The following is a 20,876-nucleotide window of genomic DNA, read 5'->3' on the forward strand; positions in this document are numbered from 1 at the left end:
CACCCCCACCACCACCCCCCCCCACCCCCCACCCCCCACCCCCCCCCCACCCCCCACCCCCCACCTGCCATCCCAGTTTTCACACACACTCAACAGAACCGCAGATAATCACTCTGGTTACGGTATTTGAAAGGGCTAACAAGTGCACCAATTCATTACAAATTCAGACAATCAAGTATTGAGGTCTTATTGTAAAGCAGCAGTATATGCAAGGCACTAGACTTACAGCTATTTATATTAAAGATACATAAATAAATACATATTTTCATAACCAGTTTCATACACTAATACACGCAAGATTAACAGTCATTATAATCCTATGCGTAACACTACACCTGCGCCGGTTTAGGACAGAGCAAACAGTAGGCTTAATTCTTAACGCGTTTAACTATAGCAGGCTGTGTGGTCAGGTGGTTAACGACAAGGGCTTCTAGTCAGACGGTCCCTGGTTCAAATCCCGGCTCATTCACTGACTCAATGTGTGACCTTGAGCAAGTCATTTTTACCTTGTGCTCTGTTTTTCGTGCGAGACGTTGTTGTAAGTGACACTGCAGCTGATAGCTCACACACCCTAGTCTCTGTAAGTCGCCTTGGATAAAGATGTCTGCTAAATAAACAAATAGTGTTTTGGATATAAAATACTGGTAACAATTTAAATCACCCTCCACTATCCGAGTACACCACAACTGTAACAGCATTTACATTATATCCTTGAATACACGGCAAAATATAGGCTACTGCGCAATGCACTAGTAGGCTATATATACTAGTTTGATGTGTCGTTTGAATCAAATGTAAGCGTACGAAGTCGGGATTTGAACATATGAAGAAATGAAACACTAACACGATGATTAATAGCCTATATCCATTGCGCCACCAATGCATAACGCAAATAAACATAAATTTGAATCTCCATATTCTTAAAACTGCTGTTGACAGCTGGCGCTGATCAAGTCCTTATAACATATATTTCCAAAAAAAAAAAAACTGGCATTCAAGATTTGATACTTCAAATTAAAAACTAGCCATCCAGGACATTGATAAAACTCGCTCTAGTGCTTGTCGGCGCGGTTGGCTTAGCGGGCTGAGCACAGCTTCCCGTGCTTTGCCTGTGTGGAGCTGCGGTCCGCTCAGCCTCACCTCTCTGTCCGCGGGTTCGCGTCCAGCATTCTGTTCCAATACCTGCGGGAGACAGGCGTGAGTTTCTCGGGCTTTGTTCTCTACCGCGTCGGCGTTTTGGGGTATTGCCGTTTTATAGGCATTACCCCAAAACAGTTCAAAGGGGCAGTGGAACTTGAGCGACATAACTAATTGTAAAAACGGGGCCCTTTTACCTCTGCGAAAGGAAAAACCCTCAACCATCCCCAAGCAGCGTGAGTGGATGCAGTACCAGCACTGCCCAGTTCAGCGCTGTTCCTCCTACCAGGTATACCTGTACTGTAACCACGCCCTCAGGTGTGTCGCTGGGTCACCACGCCTCTTCCAGGTAGACATCCCCCCGTGGCCACGCCCATTCCAGGTAGATCAGAAAGATGGCGGGCAGGGTAACAAGGTGAGTTTGAGCTCCGTAACTTTCTCGTGGTTTTTAATGATTTTCTTTTTTCCTTTTAGAGAGAGAATGCATGTGGTTTACTTTGTTTCATTTTTTCTATATGTATGCTTAGAAAGATTGCTGTAACAACTGCAATAAACAAATTGCGTGTATTTGCTTGCATTCAAGCTTCCAAAACAAAATGCGAAAACCGTCCATTTCAAATTGTTTTTGCACTTGAGTTTGAGTATTAAGGTCGCTTGATAAATGTGTTGTAACTGAGGTTTTTATTTTAAATAGGTTATTGTTCTAGATAAAGAGTGGCGTTGTAGAATATAGATTGAACAAAATAAGTGCTAGATCTGAAAGCTAAATTATTCTTCATGGGGCATTCCTGCGCTTGGCTACACATTGTTTCAGTTTTTATGTCTGTGTGTTTAGAAAGACTGCTTCAACAAATTGCTTGTATTCAAGCTAAATAAATAAATAAATAATACACAAAACGTCCCATTCAAATAGTGTTATGGTCGTTTGATAAATGTGTGTGTGAATTAAGGTTTTATTTTACATAGGTTATGTTGTTCTACATAAAATTACATTCAAAGCCATTACAAGTGTGAATTATTCACACGCTACACATTGGTAATACACTTACAAACTTTCTTAAAATGCCATTTTAAAAATATCTAGTTTTTTTGTTAGTTTTTGGAGTGAAAGGTTTTGGAAATCGGCCCATTTAGTTCCTCACAGTTTTATACATTGGAAGAAAGAGTTTTAGGTATTAGACTCTATTGGCCGCACAATAACTGATGATACAAAACTATTAAGACGCAGGTGAATTACCGATTTATTGCGCCTGAAAATGTGTTACAAAACGTGACCCGAAAATATGCATTCACTTTTTGGGGGTTATTTATTCAGGGATGGAAATAAGACCCGTATTGCTAGCAGTTTCACCCATTCCAGTTTTTAATATGTTCTTGATCAGCCCCACTGTGTATATAACTAACAAGCTCAGGTGTGTCTTATTAAACGCGCAGTAAAACCAGGAATGGATCACACTGCTATGCAATGAAGTCTTTATATTATGCTGCATATTGCTTTTTAAAAATAAGAGGAATGCTCAGTCCTGTTATCCACTAACTGTTCTTGAGAAGAATGCACTTAATTAATTGATCTGTTATATACAAATGTAATCACATAAATATCTTTGGAATGAATTTATATTCATGAAAAATAAGATATATATATATACATAAATTGGCTTTGATCAGCTTGTATTGCTATGTTATTGATTGCCGATTCAATACCAGCTCAATATTCATACATAATTATGGGTAATCCCAAACTTTAAACATCGAAGCATTTAATTAATGATTAGATGAAGGCGTCGTTGTTGTTACTGATCAATAAAGATCAATACAACAGTGAACGTGATGCAGTGTAGCCGGACTAAAATAAACTTTGGAGAATTCTTTGTCAGATGTTTATATTTAGAAGACTTGCATTACGGTTATTTTAGAGTTGCTACACATTCTACCTTGAGTAGGGTTATAGTTGGCTAAGGAATTGATATAATACTGCAGGGTCTTCAAGGGAGGGAGAGTGAGACAATGTTACATAATGTAACAGAGTCTAGAGAACAGATTCATTAAAAAAAAATGAGAGAGAAACAATGTGGCTGGAGATTTAGCAATGCAAACATTTCCATTCAAGCAACTCAACTGCTTCATAGTTGTCTCAACCATATCTCTCATTTGTATTTTTCTGTGTTTGTTTTAGAAAAGAAATACTCTTGCATACTGAATACAAGGAGAGGAGACCTATTTAGTTATTTGGTAAGCTACATTGTCATGCCTTCAAATGATTGCACAGTATCCATTTCATTGCTACTTTGTAACATCGTCATAGGAGTGATTTCTGACTTGGTGATCTCACAATAGTCATAATTCTACATTCTAGTTCCGTATCCATACAATGTTGTTGTCGTTATGTGGAAGGACCCATCAAATCATGACAATAAATACCAAACACTATGCAGAAAGACGTCTGTTTCATTGTCAGCCCCTGGTTTGTTCTCAATGAACACTGTAGTCCTTTGCATAGTATACTCAAGGTTGTTCAAATAATTGTGCATTTATTTTCAAACCAGGAATGGTTTTATACTTTGAAAATGAATGCACAATTCTTAGCATTAATTGCACAAGTATATATAAGTAATTTATATTTGAAAGGAAAAATCCGTATTTGTAAATTATTTGTCTCGTTAGGTTTCTATTTTTTTATTAGTCAAATTTTCCAGTAAAATACATGTATACGTATTCATTTGAATAGACATGTAATATAGATTTGTATATATTGTCTAAGGCTCCTAGAGATCTGGTGTCCAGCCACGATACAAGTTTAAGTCAGATAATTTTATATTCAATTATCATTGTTATTTATTGGCAATAATAAGAATAATAAAAATGTGTGTTCCTTTTTTAAACAAACCTACTATAACTAATTATATATGGAAAGAAGTCTTCCAAATTCCCAAGAGCCAAAGGTAGTAGTTAGGAATTATGTAACTTACACAACCCAAGCTGAATTAACGATGATCACTATTCTATTGAGTTGATCTAAGGGTCATAACCACATTTCTCCTCCTTCTCTTCCTCTAGGAACAGTCCCCCTCTGCCGCAGGTCCCATCTCTCCAGAGCTGGGGCTGGGAGCCCTGTCCTTTTCCAGCCCTCAAACACAATCTACTAAAGCACTGAGAGCTGCACTTTTACACCATGGCTTTGCAATCACAATCCTGGGTAAGGCTGCACAACTTTGAAAGTGTTCATGGTAAATATTGAACAGTGCATGCACGGACACATTGCCCTTTGATCACTTAATAATCGCACACTACCTGAACTGCTGGACATATGTCTGGAACATAAAGAGTTTATGGAATTATATGGCTAAATGCAATCCCGAGCATCTGTTGGAGGCTAGGTGTGTGTGTGTGTGTGTGTGTGTGTGTGATAAAGGTTTGGTGAAGATCTGTGCAAAGTCAAGGCAATTCTGGTGTTCCCCGTATAGTGTGATGGACAGACAGACAGGCGGATGTGAGCAGTGCATGAAGGTCCCCATTTCTTTAATGAGAACCCTAATGAAATCACTATTGTTGATAAAGCGAAGTGGCATGTATTATGTTCTTCACCAGAAGTGATTTTACCACTTCATTCGTAACCTTTCTTTACTTGCTGCTTATTTTTCAGGGTTTCCTCTCCTCCCCCAAACCAGGATCCCGGCCGTTCTCCCGAGCCTGGGGTCCTGAAGGAAGCAGGTTGAGGCAGGGAGTCCCATGGTAAGTCATTGAGATGTTTGCTTGTTTTAATTCTGTTTTTTAACTGCGGGGTAGTTAGTCGCTGAGGCTACTGAAGTCTCCTACAAGTTTTGTTCAGAAGTCTTTTCTTTCATCCTAATACCTCATTACATCAATGTATGCTGTTCAAACTATTTTTTGTGAGAGTCAGCTCTGTTGTTTTTGTATTTCAATAACTTGTTTTATTTTTGTTCTTTTTCAGGAAAGACCAGCGACTGACACAAGGAGCCCACTGATGAATAGCTGTGTGTGTGTTTTTTTTCACCCAGGAATGGCATTGTGTATTTATCTAATCATTGCACCTTTGTTATTGTCTTGAATTTCCATTGTAATGTTAATAAAAGTTTGTATTATTGACTTGCCTATTTCCTTTGTGTGACAGCACAAGCAGTCTCTAACAAACTATGTGACACTTTATCACATGGTTTGTTGGGCACTGCAGATGTGGATCCTGCTTTCGTTGTGCAAAATTTTCCCGCCAAAACACTCAACTCTCCCAAAGGGAGAGCATAAGCTCCTCTTTCTTTCCTCCCTCCCCCCCATAAACTTTACCCGGCTCATGTCTATCGGGAGGGTTAGTGTGGCGGTCTTTTTTTTTTTGGGGGGGGGGGAGGAGAAAAAAAAATGTTTCTCTCTTCCCCCCCAACAAACCATGCGAAAGTGTCACATCGACTACATTTTTTTTGCAGGGGGGATTAGAGCTGTAGACATCGAACACAAAGATATGTAATCCAATCTTTATTTGAAAAACCAAATACTCTACACACGCACATGGGGAAGACAAAAATTTGCACAGCTGGTTTGTCAATCGATCCGCTTGTTTTGACTTGCAGAATTTACCGGAGCGACGCTGCGGAACATGAAGCGTGTATTCTGAAACAAAAAAAAGTGTCAAAATGATGCACAAAAGTAGGCTTAAAATACAAACATTCAAGACATACGTGCTATTAGGTACAGCGCAAGATCTTAACGCTATCGGACATTGAGTTTCAATTGTTTGGCGAGTGTACACTGTTAAGGAGTTTAAAATAAAATATTGCTTACCAGGTCAAGCATGAGAACAGCGATGATGAATCTTGGAACTGGTAAATAAACACTTTTCAAGCACGTCACTGAGTTTACAATTCTAAATGTGTTTAGGATTTAAACATTGTGGTGTTTATGTACGGGTTTATAACAAGGCTGGTGTTTAAAATCTAAACATTAAAGTTAGCAAAATTAATTATTCCAAATGATTAAACGTTTCTATTTTACTATACACACATGCCATTTAGATATTAAACATGTTCTTCGGTTTTACAGTGTAGTATGTACAGTCATGGTGCAAAGGGATTTTGTTTTCAACTTTACTAATTCTCTGTGAACGCAGTCAATTTATGTGATATTTTTAAGTCGCGTCGTTTCTACCAAAAAGCACTAGTTGTAATCCAACAAAACAAAATTCAAGTATTGTTGTCGTTTACTTACTTTTGACAAAGCGGATCCAATCGTTGCGTTGGTTGCACTTTTTTCTGTGGATCAATCAGCCTTTATATCCAGACAGCCTTGAGGAAAAAATAAATAAGTTATAAATAACACAAAAAAGATACCAGACGCCACTGAATGCTATTCTGCCGTTTAAATATTTCACACTTGTCATGTATGAGAACGGAAAAGAACCATAACGCCCATGTTTAAAACGTATTAGAAGCTACAATTGTGGGATTATGTAAATATTCGCATTTTAATTTACCAACATCTCTTATCTCTTAACTAAAAAACAAACTCTTCAACATTGAGGTACTGATGATGACGACACTGTATGAGCGAACGCACCGACCACTTTTAAAAGAAGAGCGAATCTTCTGGCAAACGATTGCGTTTCAGAGATGGGTAGCATTGGCAAGATGTTAGACTACCAACCTTAGGGAAAGCAGTCCACGATTAATGCAGATAGCTTTGGGTTTCAAACTGTTTTCAAAATATTCTTATTCAGAACCCACGCAGGAACTGTTTTCTGTGGGGTTTTGGGCTCACGCATCAACACACCCAACTTGGTAGGAGAGAAAACAAAATATGACTCACCGTGACATTCCTGGAACTCTCCAAAATCTGTGTGTCGATTCAGGATAGCGCATCACCAAGACTTCAGAATACACAGCACCTCTTGTTCCTTATATTAAAAAAAAATACAATAATTATGACTAATGTTGCTTCAATGAGAGGAGTCAGTTTGAAATGTGTCCTGATGTGTTTCTCCTCCACACTACGTTACATAAACACATTGAATTGAACAAATAAGCCAAATAAAACTAACGTGGATGGCTATTGTTGGATCATTGCAATAAAGCTTTGAAAGTGTATTCATTATTAAAATAAATACATGAATAAGAACGAAAAAGACCGCCACACTGTAACTGCGGAACTACACGTGTTAATTGAACGTGCTGCAGTGTATTAAAACAGCTGGCTATTCCAATACCCGTTCAGTTTAAATTCTTAATCTTAAGCATTTAAACTGTTTGTGTAAACTCTATAGGGGAAAGAGAAGGTGCCATGCACACAGCATGCATTATAAAGACCAGCACAGGCAGGAAACTAACAGCTGTGATTACTGTAAACTTATGACGCTTCCTGGTTTGTATCTTTGAATGTGTGTTCATTGTAATCCTTCTATCTCTCTCCCTGGTAGGATCTCAGAGAGAATGAGACTTCAACAGCCTCAGCGACTAACTACCACGCAGTTAAAAAACAGAATTAAAACAAGCAAACATCTCAATGATTTACCATGGGACTCCATGCCTCAATCTGCTTCCTTCAGGACCCCAGACTCGGGAGAACGGACGGGATCCTGGTTTGGGGCAGGAGAGGAAACCCTGAAAAATAAGCATCAAGTAAAGAAAGGTTACGAATGAAGTGGTAAAATCACTTCTGGTGAAGAACATAATACATGCCACTTCGCTTTATCAACAATAGTGATTTCATTAGGGTTCTCATTAAAGAAATGGGGACCTTCATGCACTGCTCACATCCGCCTGTCTGTCCATCACACTCTACATGGGGAACACCAGAATTGCCTTGATTTTGCACAGATCTTCACCAAACCTTTATCACACACACACACACACACACACCTAGCCTCCAACAGATGCTCGGGATTGCATTTAGCCATATAATTCCATAAACTCTTTATGTTCCAGACATATGTCCAGCAGTTCAGGTAGTGTGCGATTATTAAGTGATCAAAGGGCAATGTGTCCGTGCATGCACTGTTCAATATTTACCGTGAACACTTTCAAAGTTGTGCAGCCTTACCCAGGATTGTGATTGCAAAGCCATGGTGTAAAAGAGCAGCTCTCAGTGCTTTAGTAGATTGTGTTTGAGGGCTGGAAAAGGACAGGGCTCCCAGCCCCAGCTCTGGAGAGATGGGACCTGCGGCAGGGTGGACTGTTCCTAGAGGAGGAAAAGGAGGAGAAATGTGGTTATGACCCTTAGATCAACTCAACAGAATAGTGATCATCATTAATTCAGCTTGGGTTTTGTAAGTGAATGTAGTTACACAATTCCTACCACATGACAAAACTTTCTTTTGAGCTCAGTTTTTCAAGTCACTGAAACTACATCATTAGTTTTATTAAAAAAAAAACTACACTGATTTATTTTATTGTATTTATTATTGCAAATAAATAATGCACGATAATAATTTAATATATAAATTAAAATGATCTGACTTGCCAAAACACCAAATCTGTATCCTCCTGGAACCTTTGAAAAAATGTATTATAAAATAACAAATGTTATATGCACAGAGCATAATTAAATCTTGTTTTCTAGTTTGTTTTGTGTAGTTAATGCCACTTAAAATAACCGTGTGTGACCCTAGCTCTTAGACCAATATTTACACCGATATCGTACATCAATAATGTCTAATAATTTAATGAGGAGGCTGTGTGGTCCAGTGGTTAAAGAAAAGGGCTTGTAACCAGAAGGTCCCCGGTTCAAATCCCACCTCAACCACTGATTCATTGTGTGACCCTGAGCAAGTCACTTAACCCCCTTGTGCTCCGTCTTTCGGGTGAGACGTAGTTGTAAGTGACTTTGCAGCTGATGCATAGTTCACACACCCTAGTCTCTGTAAGTCGCCTTGGATAAAGGCGTCTGCTAAATAAACAAATAATAATAATAATAAGAGATAAAATGCGGCTTAGCAAGCCATCCGTTCATTCTCCTCTGTATGTGGATATGCGAAGGCCAGACACCAGAAACAATCCATTGGAAAGAAAAAAAAACATTCACCTGTTTGGAAAAGTGTGTTTTTATATTTAATGCATGCAGGTCTGACAACAATGTAAATTATTCTAAAAGAGTAATAAGAAAGAAAGAAAAAACTGTTCTGCAATGGAAAACTAAATAAAACAGTTAAGAAATTGTGTAAATGTGTAACTTATTTGATAATAAAAACAAGTAAATCACACTTTGTCGTTTTGAAATTTAGCACCAATGTTATATATACACATTTTTCAAGCGACCTTAATACTCGAACTATTTGAACTGTACGGTTTTTGCATTTTGTTTTGGAAGCTTGAATGCAAGCAAATACAAGCAATTTGTTTATTGCAGTTGTTACAGCAATCTTTCTAATCATACACATAGAAAAAATGAAACAAAGTAAACTACATGCATTCTCTCTCTAAAAGGAAAAAAGAAAATCATTAAAAACCACGAGAAAGTTACGGAAACTCACCTTGTTACCCTGGCCGCCATCTTTCTGATCTACCTGGAATGGGCGTGGTCACGGGGGATGTCTATCTGGAAGAGGCGTGGTGACCCAGCGACACACCTGAGGGCGTGGTTACAGTACAGGTATATCTGGTAGGAAGATCAGCGCTGTACTGGGCAGTGCTGGTACTGCATCCACTCACGCTGCTTGGGGATGGTTGAGGGTTTTTCCTTTCACAGAGGTAAAAGGGCCCCGTTTTAACAATTATTTATGTCGCTTAAGTTCCAGGCCCGCTAAGCCAACCGCACCGACAAGCACTACAGCGAGTTTTATCAATGTCCTGGATGGCTAGTTTTTAATTTGAAGCATCATTAATCCTGAATTTATATGCGCCAACCTTATATATATATATATATATATATATATATATATATATATATATATATATATATATATATATATAACAGGTACAGGGATGGAAATAAGACTCCCATTGCTAAGCAGTTTGATCCATTCCTGGTTTTACAATGAGTTTCATAAGACACGCCTGCGCTTATTACCTGTACACTGTGGCCAATCAAGCTCATATTCCAGTAACACCTGGAATGGGTATCTGTTATGCAACAAGAGTCTTGTTTCCATCTTTATATATATATATATATATATATATATATATATATATATATATATATATATATATATATATATATATATATATATATATAATCTCTGTGTGTGTGACTTTTTACGCTGCATTTGTTTTACATTAATACATCTCCATTCTATACTGCCCCCTCTTGTGGAGATAACGAATATTGCACCTAAAAACGGCATTTTTAAATGCATTTTCATAAACACACCCTCCTCCGTTCTGCACCCGTAGCACGGCGCCTTTCCGTAAGCGAATTAATGACTTCACTGCTTTTAAGTTACGAGTTCAAATCCTACTCGATGCGTCGGTAACTTTAGTTTCTCAATATTACTTAAATAAATACATAGATAAATATATTTACCAAACAGCATGCTCCGGGTTAGAAACTAAATGATTAAATAAACAGTACTTGCCAATGCTCTATAACCCGAACAACATTCGCACTTCAAAGCGGGGTTTGTGTGCAATGCGTAAAACTTCAGTTCAGTCTCAGGGTCAAGTACTGTAGCCTGGTCGTTAACTGCTGTTTCACTTATTTTAGCACTGCGCAGTATATTTTGCACAACTGACATGTACTGCAATTGTAACAGATTGGTTGTTAGGTTATCTGTACTCAACTAACAGATAGTTACAATAGATTAATTAATAACGTGTATGTATGTATGTATGTATCTGGTGTTACAATTTAGGATCTTGGCAGTATTATTATTATTATTTATTTCTTAGCAGACGCCCTTATCCAGGGCGACTTACAATTGTTACAAGATATCACATTATTTTTACATACAATTACCCAATCTAGGTAAAGTACCTTGCTCAAGGGTACAGCAGCAGTGTCCCCACCGGGGATTGAACCCACGACCCTCCGGTCAAGAGTCCAGAGCCCTAACCACTACTCCACACTGCTGCCCAGTAAATGAACAAGAAAATATTTTCATGGCTATAATGTAAATGCTGTTACAGCTGTGGTGTGCTCAGATAGTGTGGAGGTTAATGAAATAAATCTCCCAGTCTGATCAAATTCAGTGGTTCCCAAGACGTAGTCTTTATTAGAGTAACCAATCACAAGACAGAAATCAAGCGTAGGTCGGATACCATGTACTAGGAGGAGATCCTTAACAAATTAACAAGTTCAAAAAGAAAAACAAGCAAAACAAATCAAATAATGGCATGCCAAGGATGAAGTGTGCATCACTGAGAACCGTTTACATTCAAGACTGCAAATTGCTGTTGTTTTAGGGGAATACTAAATGGAAGGACCCAGAAGGACCACAGTTTAAAGTGGAAGAACGCCAGGGTGCCTTTCCACATTTACCAGGGTCCATCCTCTTTACCAGGGTCCATCCTCTTTACCAGGGTCCATCCTTTTAGTACGTTCCTTGTTCCTTGACAGTCGGCTGGATTAAGCTTTGCACTGAAAGGGTTCGACTTGCTTTTCATTCTTTTCTTTATTTTGTCCTTGTCCTTCTTTGCCTTGAGTATGGATGCAGGCTGAAAGACAGGAGAGGGGTGCATGAACTAACCGTGTCCAAGAACATTATCGATCGTAACAACTGAAGGAAGAGAAACAAAGCCGGTGATGGCTTTGCCATGGCCCACTATGTGACTCAATTCATTTTTAACAACGTTGCATCGCTGACGTGTATTCCGCAGTATAAAAAAAGCTGCATCTCCCTGTTGCAAGACAGTTTAAGTCACAATGGGTAAGACAGTAGGTCTGACAGCTTTACAGAAATGAAATGACATTCTATTTCCATGACTGCAAAAATGAGGTACGGCGTTTAGCTCGGAGCAGTCTCAAAAAGGTCATCTTGAACTAGGAACGGCCCCCTCCATACAGAACAGTTTAAACAGCTTGCAGGCTGTTTCTAACGCCTAACCCCCCTGACAGAGTGTAAGGAGCGATAATTATTTAAGGTAAACACTTTGAATTAACTATCCATGCTGTTGTATCACAAGCACATGGGTTTACCGTTATCAAGATCATATATAACTCCTTACAACATGTTTTGCTCTGCGATACCCCTAATAACCCAGTCAGGCTTACCTTTCCTTCCCCATCGCTGTCTGACGAGCTGGACCTGGAACTAGGGTTTCACTTTGTCTTCTGCAGACAGATAAGGAAGAGTCAGGGTGCAGTTCTTATCATCTTACCTCAGCGGTGCTCACTCGTGACTCTTTCAGTCAATTCCAAACAGGGACCGTGTTCAAAGCGGGTATATAACTACTCAATTGAACACCTAGATTCAGACCTGGTTGGAACAAGGCTGTGGGCTGCTCAAATCAATAACTCTGGATCCAGCTGGAACTGGAATAGATTGAAAGAGTGCCAGTGCACATACGGTTCTAATCTTAGATATATTTTTGTTTATATATCCAATAGAATCTGCCCAAGTTAATCTACTAAAGATCTCGTGAAGACACTTTGCTTCAAGTGTTGTATTTTTTAAATTGGAATATGCAGCTCTCTAGAATAAAAAAGCTGCTGCTTCTTCCTGGTAGCTCAGCAGTGTGTCCTTACTGTCGTCGTGTCCTTTATGGTCATGTCCTTTACCCTTCCCCTTGTCCTTTTTCTTGTGTTCTCCCTTTCCCTGAAAGACAGAACAGGGATACATGAAGTACCAGCGCTAAAAGGGAATATAGTCTTTGGTATTAGCAGAACAGATTTCATTTACAAGCCAGAGCTATTCCTTAACAATGCATATAGAATATGGTACATGATGCTGTATTAGACAAGCTGAGATCCACGAGACAGGGATCAAAATGCACGCTGAAAGCAGAAGGAACTTCAGTATCGTCATTGTGTGCCGAGTCGATAAAACATTTCCAGTCATATGGCATTACACCAGACCAGGCGTTTTTACAGCAGTCAAAATGAACAGGTTCCAGTTCCAACTGGTTTGATCTATAAAAGTGACAAGAGGAAGAAACAGAACAGGTTTCTCTGGTAGGGCGTGTATGCGTCCCACCTTCTGTTTTTCAAAACACGCCCAAACTGCTTCAGGCGTTGTCTAGTCTTTGGTCATTTCCCTAACCTTCACTGGCTTCAATAACATTTTCAATGGGTTCAGCTTTTCATTGCTTATAGAATGTTTTGTGAGGAGCAGTCTTAAAAGGCTTTGGTTTGAACCACTGTATAAATCCAGCAGTACTTGCTGTCATATATTATGATGCCATATCTTTCCATTGGGCCATGCTTCCTAAGACATGTCCTAGTCTTCTATAGCCCCTTCAGTCACTGTGTGCATAATTGGACCTATCTCTTTATAATGCATTTAAATCGTGACATTTACCATTAATGAGATACAACTCGTGTTTGCATTTTGAAGGAAAGGCAAACTATTAACTCAATGAGATGTGAGCAGTACTTTACCTTTTTGCACCCATCGCTGTCAGAGTCAGATGAGGAGGAGCAATGACTATGGTCCTGTTGGACAAAGCAGATTGTACATGCCAGGGTAGATCTCTTTGTATGCAAGTCTTATATACAGAAACCTATTGAGTCAACACTTGTATTACACACCCTTGATCTGCTGAACCTTTCTAAATGCATTTAGTAAAACAGCTGTGCATTTTCAATGGCAGGTTTTACTTTCCCCTTACTGTGCTTTTGTAGGTATTAAAAAGTTACATTGTCATCTGATTTAAATGTAACGAGACAAGCAGAACACAGGCAGGTAATGACATAACTGAGAATAACTGGAAACACCGTGTCTACATGAAGAAGTAGCTATATCCAAACACAGTTTTGCACCACCTGGAATTGTAGGCTTGAGACTTTAAAAAAAAAAAAACATATTATTTAGATATTTTATTTAACATCATGTAAGCAAAGAAACTACAAAATGATATACATTTATGTCAGTTTTTCGTTAAGTATATGGAAAGCTACAAAGCGGTATGCAATTCAATATGTTAACGTAACATTATTCAGCAGGTTTCATTCGACTTTATGTAACGAAATTATATAATTCTATAGAGGTATGCAAAACGGTTGGACATAACTCTAGAAAAAAAATTAAAAAAAATCCTCCCTCAGGTGATTGCGTTCTGCGGATTGGTTTCGGAAAACCACACAATATGAGCTGCTTTTGAATTGTAGAATGTTTTGATATTTCCTGTCTGCTCTGAGGATAGATCGCAGAGTCTGCGATCCTGAATAATTCTCCCAAACCGCCATGCTCCCATTTAAACTGATCGCTTACGTTCAGACTATATGAGGGAGCTGGCATTTTAGTGCCAGCTGCAAAATAATCGTTACTACTGCAGTATTTTCACACAAAACTACAAGAAAATCACACAAACAACACAGGTTCAGCTACCTTTTCCTTCTTCTCCTTCTTCTCCTTCTTGTCTTTCTTTTTTCCTAGGGTGTCAAGCAAAGACAGATCACAGTTTGGTACAGTATAAGCAACCATTTTACGCACTGTCACGGCTCATCACCACTATACATCTATATTAAGCAAGCCGCCTATCTGCACCAGGAAAGGGGCAAGCATTGTGCCCCTCGTGTGTCACCGCCTGTACTATTGTCACATTGCTAATCATGAAAAAGAAAACTTCAGCAAAAGCAAGGTGTGGTCGTACGCAATGCGCATAGACCTGACTTCTCTGCCTTGGGGCTGGATTGACTCCGAATCCAATACCTTATCGAGTTCACAAAACCAAAAATATTATAAATAAATCTGCACAGCAAACACATCCTTAAAATCACCCTTCAAATTATGAAAAAAGACCATAATTAAATCAACTGAAACAATTAGTTTATTTTAAATGCGCAATGACAACTCTACAATGGAATTATTCTACAGTATATATATATATATATATATATATATATATATATATATATATATATATATATATATATATATATATATATATTATAGACACACACACACAGAGTTAATATATGTGTATCATTTTACCGTCCATTTTGAGTCAGTCTTCTCCGGTGATTCTCTTGGGTGGTTTAAGCGCTCAGTTGGTGATGCTTAATCTTCTCAATACATCTGTTTTGTAGCGACTCTCTTATATGGCTCCAGTTATGGGTGTGGAACTTACCGTTGGCCAGGTATACGGGTTCAGTCACTCCCACTGTCGTGTTCTTTGTCTTCACACACTCCCAACCCCAGAGCATTAAAAAAAACATTGTTAACCCTTTGGCAACCTCTATATGTGGAGGATGAAAAATAAATCTATTTTAGTGTTTATATGGGAACATAAGGAAAACGCAAATGCATGAGAGGAAACAGCGTTTTAATGTTTTCAATGAAAATATATATTTGAAGTAGTCCAAAACTACTTCAAATGTTGTTGTTTTTCAGCTATTTTCTATATTTCATGCATGAAAGGGTTAATAGCATCGTTTGCCACAATAATTACACAAGCAACACAAAGCAGTGTACACCAGGGCTGTATTTTGGGACCAACCTTATTATCATTGTATATTGATGATGTCTGTCAGGGGATTGGAGTTCTTTGTCATCTTTATAAAGATTACACAGTGTTTTATGCGTTTGGTCGAACTGGCACGGATGTAGTAGAAAAACTTCAATATTGTACAATACCGATTCTGGAACTTAAAAAAAAAAAGGCTAAGGTAATGTTCTTCAGATCTAAATTCAAAAGTCTGAATTTAAGGTGGTGGACAGTTATACATATTTGGAGATCCATTGCTAAAGTTCGATTTGGATATTTCCACTGCTTCAAAGAAAATTACACAAAAACTTGAGTCATCATCTGTTTGATGATGGCGATACCCTGTACTTACATGCCTCTGCTGAGCAATTAAAAAGGTTGGATCGGTCACTGAATAAAACAGCCAGATTTGTATTAGGGTGTAATCCTCAGACTCATCACTGTAAGTTACTTACATCCTTAAAGTGGATTTCATTAGGTTACAGAAGACAGCTTCACTGGATGCTCTTGGTGTGTAAAAATGTAATAGGCTTGTCACCAGGGTATCTAGGTTTGATGCATATAGCCAAGTATAATCTAAGATCCAGCCTTACACTTAATTATCAAGTAACGAAGAGAAGGCCATGTGTTGGTCAAAGGCCTTCAGCTAATATATTAAGGCTATGGATTGTGCCTCTAATTGGTAGCCAAAATGTACCAGATAAACGTAGAATAATGGCAAAAGTTCCGTCTGTTTTAAAGGGTAGAGATCATGAATTAACAATTTGTAAATGTTTCTGATGCCTATTTGAATGTCGTTGATGTTTTATTATTTTTAAAAGTTGTGTTTTATGTGAATCGCTGATGTATGCCTTGCAAACACTTATTTGTTTCTGGTTTTGTAAAATGTTTATGTATTTACTGCTGCCTGTTCCGTGGTCATCTTACCAGAACAGCCTTGTAAAAGAGGCTTCGGTCTCAATGGGTTAACTTCCTGGTTAATGAATCAATCAATCAATCAGTAATAAAGAGTAATAAACACTGTAAACGGCTAAACTGTGGGCAGCTGGCGCTTTGAGCTAATATATATATATATAATATATATATATATATATATATATATATATATATATATATATATATATACAGTGCCTTGCAAAAGTATTCAGACCCCTGACCAATTCTCTCATATTACTGAATTACAAATGGTACATTGAAATTTCGTTCTGTTTGATATTTTATTTTAAAACACTGAAACTCAAAATAAATTATTGTAAGGTGACATTGGTTTTATGTTGGGAAATATTTTTAAGAAAAATAAAAAACTGAAATATCTTGCTTGCATAAGTATTCAACCCCTGTGCTGTGGAAGCTCCCAGTTTACACAGATGAAAGAAATTGCCCTAACGAGGACACAATTACCTTACCATTGGCCTCCACCTGTGAACCATTAAGTTGCTGTCACATTTTCTTGATAAAAAAAAACACTTTTGAAGGACCATTGGTCAGGCTGTGAATCTGAAGGAAAATGAAGACCAAAGAGCATTCTACAGAAGTTAGAGGTAAAGTAATACAAATGCATAGATTAGGGAAAGGGTACAAAATAATATCCAAGTGTTTGGGTATCCCAGTGAGCACAGTTGGATCAATAATCAGGAAGTGGAAGGTGCATCACACTACCCAGGCACTGCCAAGAAAAGGCCGTCCCTCAAAACTCAGCACTCAAACAAGAAGGAGACTTGTGAGAGAAGCCACAGAGAGGCCAACAATCACTTTGAACGAGCTACAGAGTTCAGTGGCTGGGAGTGGAGTAAGGGAGCACCAGTCATCCATATCAAGTGCTCTGCATAACACTGGCCTGTATGGGAGGGTGGCAAGAAAGAAGCCGTTACTCAAAAAGTACCATCTGAAAGCACGTCTGGAGTTTGCCAGAAAGCATGAGAGTGACCCAGCTGCGATGTGGGAAAAGTTTTTGTGGTCAGATGAAACCAAGATAGAGCTTTTTGGCCAAAACTCAAAGCGCTATGTGTGGCACAAACCTAACACTGCCCATGCCTCAAGACACACCATCCCTACAGTGAAGTATGGTGGTGGCAGCATCATGCTGTGGGGATGCTTCTCATCAGCAGGGACTGGGCATCTTGTTAAAATTGAAGGAAGAATGGATGGAGCAAAATACAGGGAAATACTGCAAGAGAACCTGCTTCAGTCCGCTAAAAAACGGAAGCTTGGGAGGAAATTCACCTTTCAGCAGGACAATGATCCCAAGCACAAGGCCAAAGCAACATTGGAGTGGCTCAAGAACAAAAAGGTGAATGTCCTGCAGTGGCCCAGTCAAAGTCCTGATCTCAATCCCATTGAGAATCTGTGGCACTATTTGAAAATTGCAGTCCACAAGCGTCGTCCAACCAACCTGAACAACCTGGAGCAAATCTGCCAAGAAGAATGGGCCAAAATCACTGCAACACTGTGTGCAAAGCTGGTACATACTTACCCCAAAAGACTTAAAGCTGTTATTGCAGCGAAAGGTGGCTCTACCAAATATTAATGTGTGGGGGTTGAATACTTATGCAAGCAAGATATTTCAGTTTTTTATTTTTCTTAAAAATATTTCCCAACATAAAACCAATGTCACCTTACAATAACTGATTTTGAGTTTCAGTGTTTTAAAATAAAATATCAAACAGAACGAAATTTCAATGTACCATTTGTAATTCAGTAATATGAGAGAATTGGTCAGGGGTCTGAATACTTTTGCAAGGCACTGTGTATATATATATATATATATATATATATATATATATATATATATATATATATATATATATATATATATATATATATATATATATATATATATATATTAGCTCAAAGAGCCAGCTGCCCACGGTTTAGCCGTTTACAGTGTTTATTACTCTTTATTATTGATTGATTTATTTATTCATTAACCAGGAAGTTAACCCATTGAGACCAAAGCCTCTTTTACAAGGCTGTTCTGGTAAGATGACCACAGAACAGGCAGCAGTAAATACAACAAACATTTTACAAAACCAGAAACAAATAAGTTGAAACCATATTTTTTCTGTCCTCGATAAGTGCCACCATATCCTGTAGAGATTACTGTACCAACAACTCGCGTTCTTTTGGCTGTTCCCTCAGGGGTTTTGCAATCGGTGTAGATCTTATCTAGAGACAGGTACATAGGTTCTGTAATCTGCTTCCTCCCTGTTCTGTTAATAGCATTCACACACGCACACACCCACCTTGCACGGAATCTTGAAAGTCTGCTTCTTTGCATTCTTCAAAATGGTGTAACTCTTGCTAGCTAATGGTAAAAGCTGGTACCTGTATGCTAGCTTTGTTATGTCGTACAAACTGACACGAAACAGCGTTTTTATAGCTTTACCGCTATGCTTGTTTATTGTGCTGCATGATACGGCGTTTCTGTCGTACACACACCACTCACTCACCTACAGCACCGCGTATCCCAGCAACAGCAAGCACAACAAAACAATACACAAAGCCAGGCAACTTAGCAACCACAACACCATTTATATGGCATTGCAAACATAACAGTCAGAACGCTACTAGGCACAGTACCAAAAATATGGCCAAAAGTTGTCCATCACCCTGTAGAATTAACTAATTTTTCTAAATTCCAATGAAACCTAATGAATAATGTTACGTTAGCAATTACATACCATGTTTCATGTTTGAGTTATTTATAATTGTAGTTACTCATTTGGCGTTTAAAAACCCTGCTTATCGACTAATGTATTATTAAATAATTGTTAGTTTGCAATCCATTGCCGACTCCGCACAATGAAATAAACACCACCCATTCTTCCCCAGGCGCAAACAGTGATTTGTGGCACACAACTATGTGTTTTTAGTTTCCAGGAAGTAGTTTGTGGTTTGAACTGAGTGATTTACAATAACAATCTATGTATAAACTGAACGCAGTAGGGATTCAAGGAAATGCATGCACGTGGATTAGGGAGTGCTTAACAGGTAGAAAACAGAAAGTACAGATTAGAGGAGAAACCTCAAAATGGAGCGAAGTAACCCGTGGTGTACCACAGGGATCAGTATTAGGTCCTCTGCTATTCCTAATCTACATTAATGATTTAGATTCTGGTATAGTAAGCAAACTTGTTAAATTTGCAGACTACACGAAAATAGGAGGAGTGGCAAACACTGTTGCAGCAGCAAAGGTCATTCAAAATAATCTAGTCAGCATTCAGAACTGGGCAGACACATGGCACATTACATTTAATAGAAAAAAGTGTAAGGTACTGCACGCAGGCAATACAAATGTGCATTATAAATATCATATGGGAGATACTGAAATTGAAGAAGGGATCTATGAAAAAGGCCTAGGAGTTTATGTTGACTCAGAAATGTCTTCATCTAGACAATGTGGGGAAGCTATAAAAAAGGCCAACAAGATGCTCGGATATATTGTGAAAAGTGTTGAATTTCAATCAAGGGAAGTAATGTTAAAACTTTACAATGCATTAATAAGACCTAATCTAGAATATTGTGTTCAGTTCTGGTCACCCTGTTACAAAAAGGATATTGCTGCTCTAGAAAGAGTGCAAAGAAGAGCAACCAGAATTATCCCGGGTTTAAAAGGCATGTTGTATGCAGACAGGCTAAAATAATTGAATCTGTTCAGTCTTGAACAAAGAAGACTATGCGGTGATCTGATTCAAGCATTCAAAATTCTAAAAGGTATTGACAATGTCGACCCAGGGCACTTTTTTGACCTAAAAAAGAAACAAGGTCCAGGGTTCACAAATGGAGATTAGATAAAGGGGCATTCAGAACAGAAAATAGAAGGCACATTTTTACACAGAGAATTGTAGGAGTCTGGAACCAACTCCCCAGTAATGTTGTTGAAGCTGACACCCTGGGATCCTTCAAGAAGCTGCTTGATGGCCTCGTTTGTAAACATTCTTATGTTCTTATACAACTCTTGTTTTATCTTGTCTCTGACTTTATGAAGGTGTATACACATTTTAAGAGGCATCCAACTAGTTGTTCACAAGTTACAAAAGTCACAAGCCCTGTGAGTCTAAGCTGAGCAGGGTGGGAAATCAATATAAAAAATCTTAGGGACCAATCTTACTGAGAATAAAAAAAACTGGGAAATCCTATATGCACCCAATAGGAAGCATTGATATTACTACGATGGTATTGACAACCAATTAATTAATATTGTGCGTCTATTTCAGT

General features: G+C 38.4%; 3 long non-coding RNA genes across 5 annotated transcripts; 1 reads left to right on the forward strand and 2 right to left on the reverse strand.

The window, feature by feature from the left end:
- The first annotated feature begins 92 nt into the window (after positions 1-92).
- On the forward strand, positions 93-5,242 carry LOC131702762 (uncharacterized). The gene is made up of 5 exons (XR_009309515.1): positions 93-1,552; positions 3,314-3,369; positions 4,195-4,333; positions 4,781-4,869; positions 5,090-5,242. It is a non-coding gene; the product is annotated as an uncharacterized LOC131702762 (long non-coding RNA).
- Positions 5,243-5,617: 375 nt separating this feature from the next.
- Positions 5,618-9,848, reverse strand: LOC117435038 (uncharacterized). The gene is made up of 6 exons (XR_009309516.1): positions 9,611-9,848; positions 8,182-8,319; positions 7,654-7,742; positions 6,952-7,039; positions 6,355-6,431; positions 5,618-5,760 (listed from the first exon to the last, which is right to left on the reverse strand). It is a non-coding gene; the product is annotated as an uncharacterized LOC117435038 (long non-coding RNA).
- A 1,411-nt stretch (positions 9,849-11,259) lies between these two features.
- Positions 11,260-18,916, reverse strand: LOC117395133 (uncharacterized). 3 transcript variants are annotated; one of them, XR_009309518.1, is made up of 7 exons: positions 18,902-18,916; positions 15,167-15,410; positions 14,561-14,604; positions 13,612-13,665; positions 12,760-12,829; positions 12,286-12,345; positions 11,260-11,729 (listed from the first exon to the last, which is right to left on the reverse strand). It is a non-coding gene; the product is annotated as an uncharacterized LOC117395133 (long non-coding RNA). The 3 variants fall into 3 exon arrangements; XR_009309517.1 differs by having other exon boundaries at positions 15,167-15,819; XR_004661586.2 differs by lacking the exon at positions 18,902-18,916 and adding an exon at positions 15,672-15,686.
- Positions 18,917-20,876: the final 1,960 nt, after the last annotated feature.

Source organism: Acipenser ruthenus, chromosome 30 (assembly GCF_902713425.1).
Source record: "Acipenser ruthenus chromosome 30, fAciRut3.2 maternal haplotype, whole genome shotgun sequence".
NCBI classification, from domain to species: domain Eukaryota; kingdom Metazoa; phylum Chordata; class Actinopteri; order Acipenseriformes; family Acipenseridae; genus Acipenser; species Acipenser ruthenus.